Source organism: Taudactylus pleione, unplaced genomic scaffold, assembly GCF_031769625.1.
Source record: "Taudactylus pleione unplaced genomic scaffold, aTauple2 ptg000373l, whole genome shotgun sequence".
NCBI lineage: Eukaryota > Metazoa > Chordata > Amphibia > Anura > Myobatrachidae > Taudactylus > Taudactylus pleione.
Genome location: NW_028284774.1, coordinates 2,503,409 through 2,520,547, shown reverse-complemented (window position 1 = coordinate 2,520,547; position 17,139 = coordinate 2,503,409). Strand labels below are relative to the sequence as shown.

The 17,139-nt window shown below is 40.3% G+C and overlaps 1 pseudogene across 1 annotated transcript in view; it reads right to left on the bottom strand.

Moving 5' to 3' along the window:
- Positions 1 to 397: 397 nt before the first annotated feature.
- The window catches only part of LOC148508213 (cell division cycle 7-related protein kinase-like), a 53,048-nt pseudogene continuing 36,306 nt past the window's right edge, over positions 398 to 17,139 (bottom strand). The window contains exons 4-11 of the transcript XR_015869614.1: positions 16,105 to 16,198; positions 12,852 to 12,994; positions 10,774 to 10,990; positions 9,646 to 9,741; positions 8,569 to 8,720; positions 7,761 to 7,843; positions 6,190 to 6,339; positions 398 to 1,812 (exon numbers count right to left, since the gene is read on the bottom strand). The product of XR_015869614.1 is annotated as a cell division cycle 7-related protein kinase-like (transcript). The remainder of the gene's footprint in view (positions 1,813 to 6,189; positions 6,340 to 7,760; positions 7,844 to 8,568; positions 8,721 to 9,645; positions 9,742 to 10,773; positions 10,991 to 12,851; positions 12,995 to 16,104; positions 16,199 to 17,139) is intronic.

Here is a 17,139-nt window from a genome sequence, read left to right as displayed (position 1 = left end):
GCTGGAGGCTCTCTGGTATATTAAATAAACGCAGCTCCCAAATTTTATATTTTGGTATGCAAAGCTGTGGTCATTCAGACAGCCAGTACGCAAGACAGAGCCCTTACAGATGGCTACTGTCAAAAAGACTCTCTGTAGCATACAACACAGAATATGTAGAAAACAGACTATATTTTGCCAAACATACAATGCTGAGTTACATTTGATACCAGATAACACAAGATACCAAGAAACATGTATGCAGTATGTAGAATTGTATAACATTATACTAAGTCCCACAGCCACTATAGGCTTTTTGATTTCAGTGTAGGGCAAGAAACACTGGTTCTCTTTCCTACACTGATTTGACTACCAGCTGGCAATAGAACAGGCTGAGAACTGATTAGGAAAGTAGTGGGAGGGATCTGTGTAACCACAAGGGGCCATCTTTTCGACTGCCATGCTAGCTGGGTGACTCAGTTTTGTCAAGCTTTGCTGCTTGGAGGGTGCAGTTAATAAAGCATCAATTTAAAAGTGTACATGCAAAAGTTTATTGGTAAGCTGTGGGTAAAATAATTTCTAGAAAAGTTCTCAAATGAATAGAATTAATTACATACTGCAGAAATACAAATAATCCAGTGGTAAAGCATAACGGAATAAGCTAGCGCTATAAGTAAATGTTAATAAATAACAACAGGAAGAAAAAGGAGGAAAGCGAGAGGGAAGAGGCTATTAAAGTTTTGCAAACCCCACAGGCTGCACGAGCAAGTGACCAAAGAAACAATACATCTGTAGGCACTGGCTGATGCTAATGCCTGCCAAATTTGGCCTCCGTTCCTTTAGATAAATAACATGTCAGTGCTGTGCTGAAATTACATAAACAGCAGAAATAACAAAGATTTGGGCCCCAGGGTTTTGCGGGTTTCGACATCTTATGCAATCAATACTTCAACATCTGCAAGCATTTTTCCTCCTGCAGCCTTTGCCAGAAAAAGTACATTACTTAGTAAATCTTGAAATAGATGAACAAGTTGAATAAGTTTGATTATACTGCAATAATCATTCTTTATCCACTGATAAAAAAAAAGCCATTTTCCACATTGTAACTTGTAGGTTTCCATATAAGGTGACAGCGTACGAAAAATATTTTGTTTTGTGGATTTTAATTTAAGTGTTTATACTCACAAATGCATAAAATGTTGACTGGCTGAGAAATTGTAAAGTCCATCTCACTGGCAAGACGGTGCAAAATATTTCTTACAGAGATCATCAAGTTTGCAACGTTCTCTTCATAGATCACTTTTCTGTCTGACACTTCGCTTTGTTTGTTAATGTCAAACAAAAGCACTAGACAAAACAGTGTTTTTACGGTTGATTAAAATTTACTATAAAAGGATGTTAAAAATAAAAACGGCCCTAAAAACTGGCTTTTAAATAATCGTCCAGGAGCTCAGGGTACACTATTGAAATCTCTAAAGAGGGGATGTAACAAAGCTTCCTCTGCGGTGATCCGTGTAGCTGGATCCATACCCAGCAGTCTGTCTAAGAGATGGTAAGCCTCATCTGGCACATTGTCCCAACCACCCATATCAGACTGTCCTGGGATGCACAATGCAGACTTCTTTTTATTTAGATCAGCAGGTGGAATAACACAAGTCTGTTTATTAAACCATCCGTCTTCATTTTCCAGGACTTTCATTTGTAATGCTGATCGTTGCTTTTGAGTTTCTGCATCACTACTGGATGTGGGGACTGTACACAGCCGCCTCAATCCTTCACATAAAGTCCTTAAATCCTTTGCAGGAAGATTTTTGCTACAAAGCACAGTTTTACCTATGGAAAGGACATTGCATGAAAAGTAAAGTGCTGAGCACACGATAATAGGGCATTCACAGCCAATCAAATGACAACCTCTAAAATCTAGAGACACTGCAACAGCTGGATAGATTGCACTATTCCTGTGCTAGTTACAAGGTGGGAAGACGGTGATGATATCACAAGAATAATTATCAATTGCGAGAATATATCTACATCAAGTTTTGTCACTTCTGTCCACAACCCATATTTGATAGCAAGACAAACAAGACAGGGTGTATAAAATAAATGGTCAGTAAAAATTCACATTATAAACATTACATTTCAGATCATGCTGCTTTACTAGTGAATGCAGGAAAATAAAACCCAAGGCCCAAATATAATTGCCTTCCAGTAACATCAAAGTTTCAGCTATATAGTCACTAGGTCTAAAAGCACCAGTTATTAAAATGGCAAAACCAACTTGGTTTTGCCTTTTAAAAAAATCTCTAGTCTGCCTACAAATCACAGGCAATTACATTTGGACCATAGGGGGGATGATCAAATCTTGAAGAAAGGTGGAGAAGTTGCTCATAGCAACCAATCGGCTTCTGTCATTTTTCTAGCACGGCCTGTAAAATGATAGGTAGAACCTGATGGGCTGGTACTTTATTGCCCTTCAAGATTTTATAAATCTCCCCCATAGTGTGGTAAATTAATCATCATTAAACTGTTAAACTGGAGCATCTGCATGACAAACATTCAAGGCTTGAATAAGTCTAAAACAAATAATTTTTTTTAAAAAAAGGACTATTGTTGATTTATCTTCTAATACAAATGATAATGCAGTCTGCAAATTAATGAAGGGCTACATAATACATTTATAATAAATCTGCAGACTGATCTATATAAAAAAAAAGTGTATACCAGAGGTTCCCAAACTCGGTCCTCAAGGCACCCCAGTCCAGGTTTTAAGTATATCCATGGTTGAGCACACATGGTTAAATCAAATTGACTGAGGTACTAATATTTAGGTCACCTGTGGTCAAGAATGGGTATCCTTAAAACCTGGACTGTTAGGGTGCCTTGAGGACAGCGTTTGGAAACCTCTGGTATATACTACGCTAGTTTATTTTAGCTTCGTCCAAAATTGCTTATTTAGTTCCTCCTGTTGACCGTATTTCACATTTGAAAGAGCTCGATTGCATAATTAAATTTTTTTTAATCAAATGTAAAGTAACAAAAACACATGCATACAAACATTTCTCGCCAGAAATTTTTTTCCAGCCGGGTGGCATCAAGAAGTAGCCGGGTGGGGGCCTTTGCAATTATGCGTGTCTGGAAAAGGGGTATCTCCCTTACTATTCCAGCCCAACAGGTCTCAGGCTGCTCCCCCACTGGCTCTCAGTCAAAAGTGCCCATTATGCAGTGCCCCCTGTATTTGTGCCCTTTTTGCAGTGCCCCCTGTATTTGTGCCCTTTTTGCAGTGCCCCCTGTATTTGTGCCCTTTTTGCAGTGCCCCCTGTATTTGTGCCCTTTTTACAGTGCCCCCTGTATTTGTGCCCTTTTTACAGTGCCCCCTGTATTTGTGCCCTTTTTACAGTGCCCCCTGTGGTTTTCCCCTTTATACAGTGCCCCCTGTAGTTTTGCTTTGCCCTTATGCAGTGCCCCCAGGCTGAAGTAGAGCCCCTATGCAATGCCTCCAGGCTGAAGTAGTGCCCCTATGCAATGCCTCCAGGCTGAAGTAGTGCCCCTATGCAATGCCTCCAGGCTGAAGTAGTGCCCCTATGCAATGCCTCCAGGCTGAAGTAGTGCCCCTATGCAATGCCTCCAGGCTGAAGTAGTGCCCCTATGCAATGCCTCCAGGCTGAAGTAGTGCCCCTATGCAATGCCTCCAGGCTGAAGTAGTGCCCCTATGCAATGCCTCCAGGCTGAAGTAGTGCCCCTATGCAATGCCTCCAGGCTGAAGTAGTGCCCCTATGCAATGTCTCCAGGCTGAAGTAGTGCCCCTATGCAATGTCTCCAGGCTGAAGTAGTGCCCCTATGCAATGCCTACAAGGTTGGCCCCTATTGCAGTGCCCCCAGGCTGGCCCATTATGCAGTGACCCCAGGCTTAATTAGTGCCCCTTATGCAGTGCCCCCAGGCTTAAATAGTGCCCTCTATGCAGTGCCCCCAGACTGGTCCCACCCCCAGCCCAGAACTTACCTTAACATACTCGGCGCTCGTGCTCCCACTCCCTCGCTCTGACTGGATCCAATAGATCCAGCAGGCATGCAGGGGAGGCTCCTCACGTTGCGGGTGACGTCATGTCACCCGCGCAGTGAGTCACTGGGAACGCTGCACTCTTAAGCGATCGGATGCTTCTTTAGCCTCCGGTCGCTTCAGAGGCCGGCGAGGGTGACCGGGAACGTGGCGGGGGAAAGTGTCGGGCGGTAGGCTGTTTCTGCACAGGCTTGGACTACAGGTTAAAGTCAGTCACTAGGGAGCCATCTCCAGATTAAAGAACCACTGGGGAACCATCTATCGTGGCCAAGCTAGGTATCTATGTGAATTTGAGATGTAGTACAAACAAGTATGTAGGTTAGACATCCACAACATCTTAACCAAATATTTCTAAAATGTTAACAATGGTTTGGAAGTTTATACTGTATAATAAATCAATAATACAAGCTCAGTTTGTTGGCAATGAGAACCAGAATTGTACACCTCTGCACCCTTTCTTAGCCGAAATACTGAAATGGGTAATTTTTCTTTAAAACAGGTCATCTCTAGTTACAGTGTTGTGTTTGCCGAATCCACATCTATATGCCTTCTGCTGCTCAGTAAAAAACTAGACCCAAACTGAATACAAAAGTTGCTAACATTTCTCACAAAACTCCTCCAGAACAGACTGTTTTACTTTAACTTGGAGATAGGCTTTGCAATCTAAAAACTATAAAAAATTTAAACAGGACAAATTCTGCGTCTTAATTTCATATTTTAATTGTGAAGCTCATCAGGTTTCGTGTCTGAGAATGCTCTATTTATGTATTACATTTCTACAATAGCCATGGCAAGGCAACTTTAAAGTATAAAGCGTTTTAATTATTTTGTAAATGACTACTTAATGAGACAAAACTTGTTTCATGTGTCCAATAAACTTTACATAAACCCTTGTACAAAATTTTAATTCTTTCCACATAGTAGAAGTACACTTTTTATATGAATATTTTGTACACAAGTATGTTCTTTAATGCTTCACTGATTAGGTCTATTTATAAGTTTTCCTAACGTGCCATTGATTATACATTGCAAATAGGTAACAATAGTATAACCATTACAAAAAACACCCTATACTAAAACAAAACAATTACATTTCGTTTAAAAGGCTAAGGGGGGAATTCAATTAGCTGCGATAACCCATTTTTGCGTGAAAAAGTTAATTATTTTTTTGTCCTATTTCAATTAGCCGCCCCGTTAACGTGCGCTAATTCTGCATTGGAGTTGAACCCCCCTGAGCTGGTGAAAACCTCTATTTTAAAAAGGTAAAAAGGTCCGGACTTGGTTCAGAACCATTGGGACAACCTCCCTAATTAGGCACTTAGAAGTTTTTAATTAGATTAAGTCAGTAAAGACATGTCATTTTTGGGGTGAATTTCTGCAAAGTGCAGAATAATGGGTTTCAAAGATGAGGAACAGGTATATGGGGGTGCTGTATGGATGGGGCAGGAGTTTTAAGCATAGGTGGCAGTTACAGGTGTTTAATACTTTAATAGCAGCTTAAAATGACCTAAAAATAAATTGACAGGCATTTTTACGCACCCCTTATTCTACTACAACATTTAATTTGCTGAAAAACACTTGCTTTCCGATTGTTATAAGCATTTTTCAACAACAGTGAAAACAGACATTTGACACTTTAAGAACCCCAAATAGTTTGCTTTGGGCCAATAACAGACTTCTAAACTGTCATCGTATATTAAAGGCCGATTTCCCCACTTTCACCTATACCTAACGTGTGTGGCACTAGCAAGAATTATTGCCCAAATGCCGAAAAACGACTTATCGGATTAAATTGGGTGTAAAACATGATCACGCATAAAGGCGGTAAGTGACATTAATGATAGATAGGTGCATTAGGTTAACACAAGTTAACTTGAGATTTTATTGCAGCTAATTGAATTCCCCCCATTCAATTTTTAACAAAATGTGGGTATATTGCACTCCGTTTCAGGTGTACTTACTGACATGTGTAAGAACATCTATAGTGACTGTTATAATATCCAGGGCCTTATTTCTCAACAAGTTTATCATTCACAACGAGTGATATGAGAATGGTGCTCCAGCCAATCAGCTCCCAACTGTCATGTGTTTGAAATGGACATTTGGGAACAGATTGGCTGGAGCACCTTTAAGTCACTTAACTGTATGCTTACCAAACTGTTTAGCTGCTTGAACAGTCTCTCCTGAACCACGAATAGTCATGATCTGAGCCAGAGCATTCATGTCTTCCGTAGCATTGAAAAAGTGGTATCTTCCGCTGAGAAGAGACAGGAACATAACACCTGCAGACCATATGTCAATAGCTGCAATTTAAAAAATAATTACAAAATCTTAAAATCAGTTTTTCATGATGGCATCCTAAAGGGCAGCAAAAATTGTTATGTATTAGCTCTTAGACCATTTGGATTTAAATTTCACCAAGCAGTGTAGTGTTCCTGCTAGGCTGTTTCACGCCCTGCCCGATTTGAAGTTGCCGAAATGCACCCTGCCCTTACGGCGATGCCCCGCTGAAACAGCCATCCTCAATAGCTGAAATCATCTCCACATTCAATGCAGGAGGTAGCACACATATCCATGTCAGTGCAGTGTTCTTTAGCTTCCATGGTATATGGGAGCAGAAGACCCACTAGAATTCTCATTAACACTACAACACCAGACACATCTTACCAGGGCTTGTGACATCACTAATTGGACCCTGGAGAACTGGCAACATGCGGTGTGGTCATATGAGTCAAGGTTCCAGTTGTTTCAGGCTGACGGTGGGGTTCGGGTGTGGCGCAGGCCCGCATGGACCCCAGTTGTCAACAATGCACAGTGCAGGCTGGTGGTGGTTCCACAATTGTGTGAGGTGTGTTCACGTGGCATGGGTTGGATCCGCTGGTCCACCTTAACACGTCATTGAGCAGTAATAGCTTGCATCCATTCATGGACTTCATTTACCCCTATAATGATGGAACATTCCCATAGAATAATGCACAGTGTCATCGGTCCCATGTTGTCCAGAATTGGTGCAAGGAAAGTTTCGATGAATGGTGTGGCCACCACATTCGCCCAACATGAACCCAATTGAGCATTTATGGGATGTGGTGGAGCTGTGGGAAGCCATCCAGACGGCATGTGTCAACATCTCTCCAGAGATCTTCCTTCCAATGCCACATCGAGTTGCTTCACTTTGTTGGGTTAAAAGGGGGTCCTACATGATACTAGGCATCTATCCTGTAACCTTTGGCACTTCATTGTATATAGAAACATTTACACAAAACACATTATTTAGAATAAAGCTATATGACCCTAACAGAGAGCAAGCAGTGTACAGAAGTTTGTTGGGAAATGTAGACTGTATATATATTATGTTCCACATTATTATAAGGCTGTGTACAATACAATGCAAACCTGGTTTGCTTTTCAGTGACTTGAGTTTATTTTGTAAACAAAAACTACATGGAATAAGAGTTTCACATTTACATTAAGTTTCCCAAATGGCAAATTCATTAATTTTAGACTTTGAAATTAAAAATATATAGGTTTCCCTTTTTCTTTGTAGATATGGCTGATATTACACATTTAAGTGATTATGCATTTTTCTGGTCTGCCTCACTGTGATAAATGCCAAAGGAATTCACATACCAGGCTGAACTAAGCCGGATGGCACAACAGCCAAGGTGAAATGGTTTCCTTTTTATTTAAAACAAGGTTAAAAATCAATCAGGTAATAAACAGGTACCAGTTGTTTGATGTGTGCTCTTCATTAACACCTCTGGGGCACGGTATCCAGGTGTGCCAGCTCTTGGTGCAATTTGTCTGTTCCTTCACATGTATAATGGAGAGAAGTGTTAAAATAAGGCATGGTATAAAGAGTCTGCATGTTTTGTAAAGACTTCTTAAATAAACCTAAAAATTGGGTAATATTGGCTGTCAACATTTAGAACATGTTGACATTCTCAAAGTTTACCTTAAAATTAAGTAGATTAATTCCTGCTGTGGTTTTCAGCCACTACAAATATTGGGCAAGGTGTATGAAGAGGTGATAAGTGTCCAATGTGCTATAACTAGCGCTATTTGACACAGAGTGAACAGCGGTATGAAAGCAGATAATGTAGAGGATATCACTGGTCTACATTATTTGCAAACATCTAAATGATTTTAACCGTTGCCATATTATAGGGTGGCGGAAAATCATTCAGATGTCTTTTAAAAATGACCACTTTTGTGGCTTATTCTTTCACATATCGGCAGGATTACCTGCCAATGTGTGTTCTAACCTGTGGCGGCATCCCTGGTGGGACCAGCTATGTGCACATGCACAGTAGGGCCAGCCGGGAGGTAAGATAGCGCTATGCATTTTGCACAGAACCACAAATGGGGGGGGGGGGTTGGAGTTCTCTTCCCCTCCCCCCTGGTATCAGTGTTATTGCTTCCTGTTCCATTACGGCTTCCTGCTTATCTGAACTTGTAGCCTGCTTGCACTATATTGTGTAATGAAACCCACTGAAACTGAAGTAAGGTTGTACTATGTTATCAAAATACATTACTTTGAAAGGCAGCTAAAGCAGACTTGATCTCTGGCATAGCAGTCACAGGTCGAGCTGCCAGCTTTCCTCACCATCCCATCAGTAGTGTTTTTTGTAGGAACAGTCTTTGCCAATTTTCTTATTGCATCCAGTGTCTTGGATGCCTTTATGTTCTGCAATGTAGTAGTTAGTTTTTAAAAACAAATGTGCATGTTATTCACTGACAATTGATAGATTTCAATAGACAATTTGAAAGCGTTATTCTTAAGTAGTATTAGATAAATGCTATAAAGCACATTTATGTTAGTAAATATGTATTCGTTCCAGTATGCCTGCAGTCACCACAGAAAAAAATACAAAAAGCAGACAGGCTGCGGTAGCAGGCCGAAAAAAAATGCCCAGCTACAATTGGAAACTTAAAAAAAAAAAAAAAAAAAGTCAGGTCAAGTATAGAGGGGAAGGAGCACAGTCTAATTCAAGAAGACTTAAAGTGCCAGGCTCCACTCACCACCATCTATACCCCAGTGTCGCTCAGTGGAAATAGGAGAAAAAATGTGGGGTGCCCACTTCCCACAGAGTACTAGTTTTAGTTAACCTGAGTAATATGACATAGCTATGTAAAAAGCTGTGTATTACAGAGCTGAATAACATATGCAATTACTGGAGTATTTACACTTACAAATGGTCAAAAGGCACCTACAAAATTCTGCAGAAGTGAGACTAGAAAGTGCGAAACAGGTTACATTAAAGCTATGAGAAAGACATGACCTCCAGCACCTCAGAGCTGCCAAAGAATCAAAGACCCTTTGTGAGATTAAAAGACAACTCATCTACCTGTGAAGATAACACTCATAAACGCACCCTATCCACCACTCTGTCTTCCCTGGGGAATCACACTTACCAAGGAACACACTAAATCCACCCCACTTACCTCAGCCCAACATAAGTTGCATTGTGCATTTTACTCCGCTGTGTTCCATTTATATGGGATGTCTTTTCTTGACAGAGCAACTAATAAATCCTACATTTATTGCAACTCTGCAGGTATCGTAATTGTATTTAGGAAAAAGTGAGGACATAAAATATATATCTTCTTACTTTTGTGGTGTTTACTTCCTGGGCGACAGGACTTTGAACATTAAAATTCTTCTCCCCAAACACAGTCCTTTGTAGGGAACTGCCAAGCCTTCCTTCCTAGAAAACCCATCCAAATAGAGCATAAATAAGAATTGTATCTGTTACAATTTACAAAAAGTGATAACAGCAAATCTAGAGAGTGAAATAAAAGCAGAACAGCTGCATGATCCTGGCTTATAGGCCCATTCCTTCCATGTGTAAGATCACAGTCTAGACAGAGCAATAACCATAAGCATCATAAACACACATTAGTACACAGTACTCTTATATCCAACATACTAAAGAATGCTTAACGGATACCAAAATTACGTAAATGCAAACTAGAATACCTAAGGACTTATTGACCTCTATCCAACAAAAAAATCCTATGATAAATCTAGGACAAAAATACTACCTACAACAAACACTTTCTCCACATATTCAATTTCTCCTTATCCCTATGCCCCCTCGTTTTCATTTCATCAGTCTGATCTCCCTCATGTACACATACTTCTCCATAGAACCCCAGAGAAGGTGCAAAATACGAATGGGAAAGGCTTAAATTCCCTCTGTGAAAAGCATAATTGGGATAAAGTGTGAACTCCCTATACTACTGGCAAATAAACTATTATAGATGGTACTTTACAGCATATTAAAGTTATCAGATAACCACAGCTCAGGATGCTGGAGGAACTATGGTCACATAGGAACCCATTATCAAATCTAGTGGTCCTGACAAAATAGTTTAATTGTACGAAATAGGGTATAACCTTCTTAACTCTATGTCAAAGTCACCAATCCACATAGATATCTAGATTTTCATACTCTGCTACTCAAACTTTAGAACCTGAATAAACATTAATTCAATAAACGGATATCCCAGCCTGCCAGTCAGTGTAAAATAATTCCTCCTGAAAAAAACATTCTGAAAGATTTGAAGCATCCTGTCCTACACCTAAAGAAATAAAAGGGGGAGTTTCTTTTCTTTAACGTTTTTAAACTAACCCCCCAAAAAAGTAAAGTATCAGCACAAGGCAATTTGCCGTAGGTAAATCACTAATGCTTTGGTATTCAGCATTAATGAAAGTACTGTAGTTAGAGACTGACAACCTTTTGATTTATCTGAAAATGTGGCCCCCGCTACCTAACAGACTGCTTTGAAGAGGACAGCAATAATACTTCTCTAGTAACTGGTGGTTTGTTTCCGGAAACTGTGTGAAGATTACTTTGTGAGCAACTCCCCTGTTTTTTAGCCTGAAGGACTTTAAGAAGCTCTATTTGTGTATCAGATGTTCCTTCTGCCAATCCAAAGTCTACTAAAGCATACCTACAAGAAAACACAAGGATGTAAGTGGCAAACAGATATTTTACATTCAACAGTATGATGGAAAATTAAATATGATCTCTATTGTTTATAGTACACTATAATTAAAGAGCAAACGTAATCCATAGGTATTTTTTTTTTTAACCAATCCAAAAAGGTATTAAAAGATCTATAATTTGCTTTTGCTATAATTTTTTTTGTGAATGTTGCCAGCCTGATATTTCTATCTATCTGGTCACCTACAGACTGCACAAGACTTTTTGATTGACACAAGTTGTTGATTATTATACAGGTTGAGTCTCCCATATCAAAATATTCTGAAATACGGAATATTCCGAAATACGGAATAATTTTGGCATAACTGAGATAATGAAACCTTTGATTTTTGATGGATCAAAGTACACAAACTTTGTCTAAGGCACAAAATTATTAAAAATATTGTATAAACTTACCTGCAGGCTGTGTGTATAAGTTGTATATGAAACAAATGAATTTCATGTATGTACACAAACTTTGCTTGAGCCACAAAAATATTGAAAATATAGTATAAAATTACCTGCAGGGTGTGTGTATAAGGTGTATATAACACATAAATGCATTCTGTGTGCATATTGGGGTCCCATTCCCAAGATATTTCAATATAATATGCAATTATTCCAAATTACGGAATATTCCATTATCCAAAATACCCCTGGTCCCAAGCATTTTGGATATAGGAGACTCAACCTGTAATCATATGCTCATAGAAAACATGGAATATGTGAAGGTTATTCCTCCCTAAAGACTGGGCACATGGGTTAGCTGAGACAGTTAATCATGGAATATGACATTTAATCACAACTAAAAGCTACAGTTCTTCACCTAATCAGATAACTAAAAGCAATGGAGGAGTTTGATACATGTAGACCAAGAAAACACAATGGGCTCTATTTACTACAATCCGCATATTGAATGCGGATTGTAGTGTGATATTACCGAGTGAATTCGCATTGCGAATTCAGGCAATATCATAGGGATTTACTATAAATCCCTTGCAGGGACAGAGCTTGCGATAAAGCTCTGTCCCTGCGGATCCCATCCGCACTCTAGTCGCGGTATTTTCGGAAAAAATACCGCGACTAAGAGCCCGCGCATGCGCCGACCGACCACCACTACTACCCCCCCACTGGCGCTAAGCCCCGCCCCCCGATCGCGGACCCCCCCTCCCTTCATTGCACTTACCTGCTTCCTCCTGGCCTCCGGTGATCTTCTCCGGGCTTCCCGATCAGGTGATCTCCCATACTGCACTGGGGCCTGATCACCTGATGACTGGGCCCCAGTGCACTGTGGGAGACCAGCTGACCGGAGAGGAGCCATCACCGGAGGCCTGATCACCGGTCCCTGGAGTCAGGTAAGTAAAAAAAAAAAAAAAAAAAAAAAAGTTTAATTTTTTTTTTTCTTTTTTTTACAGCAATCAGCTTGCGGTCTGCTTAGACCACATAGCTGATTACTGGTACCGGCTCCCGCCTCTGCTCTCCCCGTTAGAGCAGAGTGGGAGCCCGGTAACCGGGGGAGACCCTGGATAACGCCACCACCAGGTGGCGTTATTATCACAGGGCTTCCCCCGATATTTTTTTACAATTTATTTTTAGTAACTCTGGTCGGATCACATTTCCCATTACAATTATGGGAAATGCGATCTGCTTTACTAAAAATAAGTGATACTGGGGGTTGGAGTAGAATTTTACTAATTCTACTCCAATTGCCCTATAGTAACTACAGGTGAAACTAAAATAATGTGAAAAGGGTGTGAACACACCCTTTTTCACTTTATTTTAGTAAAAATAATGTTAATAAATAGAGCCCAATATACGCATTAACTTACTGATTCAGCCTCCTGTTGTACAAGAAGTTATTTGGTTTAACATCTCTGTGAATAATACCAAATTGGTGTATCCGTTTAAGAGATTTCAGAAGATTAAATAAATATTTCTTCACTTCTTGAAAGCTGAGTGTAGGTAAAATATTCTGCATAGAAAAAAAAAAAAAAGATAATTGAATGCTATAAATAATCTCAAAATGAGACTGTAGCTATACTAACAAATCTTAAATAAGGCAAAGGGCACACAGACAGACACACAAAAAGTTACAGATCAGCTCAATTGGTAACAATCAATTTTAAAAAGGACTTGAAAACCTTAATCTACTTCTGCTGTAACCATAACATCCTGTGTCCAGGCTATGACATTTCCATATGTAGTGCAAATGTAACAGCAATGTTACTGCATGCTTATGTCAATACTTTAACTCTTGCTCCAAAAAAAAAGGGATTTACACCACAGACCAGAGGTTCCCAAACTACCCATTACAGTCCAGGTTTTAAAGGATAACCATGCTTGAGCTTCATACCAGTCAATATGATTCACTAATTTGGACTCAAGCAGGGATATCCTTAAAAACTGGGATGTAAAGGTGGAGTAGGAGAAACTATGTCATACATTTCTAAAATGTACCATATATTGTGAGCTAGTTACGGGATTGAAGGGATTTTCTGACCATGAATGGAATGTCTTTTTTAGGTCTCACACTGACTGGTGTTAATTATAATCTAATGAAAAATGTACAAAAAAAAATAAGCAAAAACATTGACACTAGAAACAATTGTTTTTGTATTACACTCACAACCGGTTACTAGCATTACTGTAAAATTTCAGTTTATGTATGGAGCTACTGTAAGGAAGAGGCATTGTCAATCATCAATATTAAAGCTTCCATTGGAGATATCTCTGTGCAATTACCAGTGTCATGGTTAGAATTGAGAGTTGAAGCTGTAAACATTAAAGATGAACCAGCCATTGCAGAAGTATTAAGATAGGCAGCAACAAATATGACATTAAAGCAGATAGGAATTGGCCCTGCAAGTGAAGGCTCAGAGGTCCTATGTTATACATGTTGCTTTCACGGCTTTATAATATCACCTTAATCCATTTACAGTAATACTACCAACACTGATTGCTGTACCTGCTACTAACTATTAATTATTGTATTCAGGTACAAAAGCTTGGTGTATTCATTTCTCAAACTAGTTTTAGAATACAAAATTAGCAGTTTGCTAAATATAAATTAACTCTAAAGCAGGGTAAACACTATGGGGTATATTTACTAAAGTGCGGGTTTATAGAAGTGGTCGCCCATAGCAACCAATAAGATTGTAGCTATTATCTTCTAGAAGGTACTAGCTAAATAAGTAGAATCTGATTTGTTGCGATGGGCAACATCTCCACTTCTATAAACCCACACTTTATTAAATATACCCCTATGAGATCCGTTATACGATATATTGTTCCGATCCTATAATGCGTATTGCTCGCCGGTCATTCATCGCATTGTCCCATCTCCTGTGCTGCACAGCAGATGGGACAATGAGCGACACCATGCAGCATGGAGAGATACATTGCATGGTCTTATTTACCGGATCGTACGTGTATGGCCAGCGAGATGTATCGTTACATTGCGTTGTTTCGTCTGTGTACACACATCATATAGTGTCCCCAGCTTAAGTCTCAGATTAACACAGTGTACACACAGAATTGGAACAATGCAGCAGCTTTTAAAAGAGCAGGAGGTCTTCTTTACTACACTGCAACACTTCTTACCACAAGCGGGTTAGTTTGGGCAGCACGCCCACTTTGAAATTATGTGATTGGATTTCTGAGTACTAGGAAATTACTGAATTTTCACTCTAGCAGCTCAAACTATTATTTTGTTGTCAGGGGCGTATCTATAATGGGTACAGGGTCTGCGGCACACACGGGCCTCTGGGCCCAGGGGGGGCCCGCAGCCATATTAACTAATACCTACCTCTCAGAGGTCCCGCGTCGGGTGTCTCAGCCTTGCACAAAACGCTGGAATATAGCTGCCACTGCTATTTTTCCGGCATTTTGCGTACACGCAGTGAGGAAATCGCTGGGAAAATGGCGGCCGCACATTTTCCTAGCAACCTGCGCCCAGAGTCTACTGATGCTGAGGTCGCCGGTCAGCCATGTCAGTCTGCTGCTGGCCGCCAGGAAGAGAGGCGGCGACCCCGGACGGGGAATGCACACAGGCCCCCTCCCCTCTTAATACACCAGTTTGTTGTATTCAAATTTACTTTTAGCCTTTATGCAGCTATGTCCATTAAATGCACTTGTTCAAAATCAAGCTTAGTCAGTGCTTCTACCTTTGCGTTTCAGATACACAACACGACCTAGTCATTACTAGTCTAAATTTGCACTGCCATCAAATTTTTGACCTTTATATTACAAGGGAGGTAAGGCATCGGAATATGTTCCCTATTTAGATTAACATACACCTGTTAAAGGTCTATGATTAAAAGATTTGGTTGGTACAGTATGCTGATACGTTAAGTAGGAACAAAATTATGATTTAAAGATTTCAGTATACTGCTAATGCAGTGTTGGGAACGTTAATAGGCTTTTTACCCTGGAAGCAGAAACGGAATACAAAGATCAATGCAGTATTGATAGTAGGTAAACCAATTTGCATGCTTGAGTATCAAGTATTCAAACCATTCCAATTTCGGAAGAAACATCCTGCGATCGGGACCTCCATCACGATTTGCGATAGTCTATACAGACTATGAAAGGCTTCTTACCTGGATCTTAATCTGAGCCCTGCTTGGATTACAGGGTGCGGACTTTAAGCCAATTCAGTGTCTGATAAATGGTGCCATTTGAGCTATATTTTTATAGCCGTATAATTTGCTTCTATTGCAGTATTCTGTTTGTTACTGTGATGAGCATGGTGTCTGTCAAACTGATGAATGAAGATGGTTTCATATAAAAAGGTATGTTTTATATCACATATCAAGCATGTCCTGCAGTCCTTTACACAACTTGAACTAGGATGTTTAAGTCCTTTGCACATCATCTTTTCATACTCAACAGCAAGCTATAAAATATATATATGTAGAAAAAAAAGGGGGGGGGGGGGGTAGCACTCACCAGTCTTCTTAAAAACATCTCTTTATTATATCTCAGTAAAAATGTTACAACATTTCATAATCCTACGTTTCGGTCCTGTGCATGGACCTTTGTCAATATTATATATATATATATACATACACACTGATATCTTACCACAAAGCAGTCATGTTCCAAATAAGGCATAACAATAACCACATGGTCATTTTTCCTAAAGCAGTATTTTACTCCCATGACATTGTCTTCACCCCTGATGGGAAAACAACCATTTATAAATTAGTCAGAAGAACAAATACACATTTATAATTACAAAACACTAACAAATGCTTATTATTTCACACACTGCAGTTTTCTGGAACACACAAAGAGAACTAATATCATTGATGTCCAAGGCTGCCCATCCACTAGGCGATGCGGGGGACGATGGCACAATTACGATGCAGTCGTCTCCCGCAGGGTGAACTGCATACACTGAACGTTCAGTGTATGCAGATCAATCATCCCCGAACATAGGAAGGCGGTCGTCAGGTTGACAGTCATGTTCGGGCGATGATTGAGGTTAAAAACGACCAGCGGGCGCGCGCATCGCTGGTCGTTTTTACCCTTTTCTCTCCCGATTTGCGGACTATTACCAAACGATTGAGCGATAACGACCTTAGTTACCGCTCCATCGCTAGGTTTAACCGCCTAGTAGATGGGCAGAATAAGAGATGGGTACGGGAAGCAGACGCCGGCATCCCGACGGGGTTAGAATACAGACACTTGTCGGTCAGTATTCTAACTCTCCCCCTCTCCCTGCCCTAACCATCCCTGGTGCCCGACGCTAACCTCCCCCCCTAATGCCTAAACATAACCTCCCTGTACCATAAAAACCTCCCCACCCAGTGCCTAACTCCGCTACTTACCATTGGGATTCCGGCGGCCGGGATGCAGACGCCGGGATTCTGACAAGTGTCAGGGTTCCGGCACCGGCATTGTGAGAGCTGGAATCCGCGGTCAGGGTATTGACCGCATCCCATCTAAGGTGCTCTTTAGAACTGCACACTGGGCAAAATAGCACAGTAAATTAAATTCACAAAAGTGCATACATTTTTGAATGCTCGTGGCATTAAAGATGTGTGGTGTAGTTGGAGCATTAGGAATGAGCACTTACTTAAATGAATTATGTTCAGCATATATGCCTCTCTACAA